Here is a 1124-nt window from a genome sequence, read left to right as displayed (position 1 = left end):
CTTCAGGCTCAACCGTCTGCACGAGAGGATCAGCGTCACAGCCACGGGGTGCAATTTAGCAGTAAACAGATCCAGGCTTGTTATTTAATTTTCTTTTTTGCTAACAATGGTGGGAATGCTTAGCAGGATTAAAACAGAGGAGGCAAAACATCAGAATGCATGGGTTACTGTGACCCAGCCATGCAAAAAATGAAGCATAGAACAATAGCATTTTCAGAGCAATTATGGCATCGATAAGATCACGGCATATCAGCCTGTTCACCATCTTGCAAGCATCAGACAATTACCCCGAGTGATTTACTCTATTTCAGGCTATCTATGGAGGGGTCAATATTTTTAATTATAAAGGACAATGTGAACAATTGTCATCAAACCCTTTATCAGGGTAGGTTTAGACTAGATATAAGGAAGAAATTCTTTACAATGAGGGTGGTGAAACACTGGAACAGGTTGCCCAGAGAGGTAGTGGAGGCCCCATCCCTGGAAGCATTCAAGGCCAGGTTGGACAGGGCTCTGAGCAACCTGATCTAGTTAGCAGTGTCCCTGCTCCTGCAGGGGGGTTGGACTAGATGACCCCTAGGGGTCCCTTCCAACCCAAAACATTCTATGATTCTATGATTCTATGCCAATATTTCTGAGATTCATGTCCAAGAAATCAAAACGCCCTAGAACAGTGTCTTTGATTTTATATTTTCAAGATATCCTCAGAGTTTTCAAGGAGCACTTACCCTCAAATTTGTTCTTCCTCTCTTTTACTGGGGAGAAAAAAAAATTGCGATTATTCAGTATCACAAAACAATAAAAAAATAAATTACACCAGTCAAAGGATCTGGAATGCTAGATGACAGTTGAACCAATCAGCTCTGTAGAAAACCTAAGTCATTTTAGCAGAGTCATTTTAGAATACCAGAAGCCCTTAGAAATACCTGAAGAAAAAAGAGCTACTGGGATAGCAACCATTTCCTGGAGAAGCCCCTCTATAACCTCACTTCTGCAGAAATGATAGAGGCAGAGAACTTCCACGTGCAAGTAGGCAGGCAGTAAAAAAGTCTTTGTATTGGCTTCATCAGCCAATATTAACATTTCATAGAATCATAGAATCATTTAGGTTGGAAAAGACCTTT

Source organism: Egretta garzetta, unplaced genomic scaffold, assembly GCF_000687185.1.
Source record: "Egretta garzetta isolate BGI_Z169 unplaced genomic scaffold, ASM68718v1 scaffold1183, whole genome shotgun sequence".
Lineage (NCBI taxonomy): Eukaryota > Metazoa > Chordata > Aves > Pelecaniformes > Ardeidae > Egretta > Egretta garzetta.
This window is presented reverse-complemented; position numbering follows the sequence as displayed.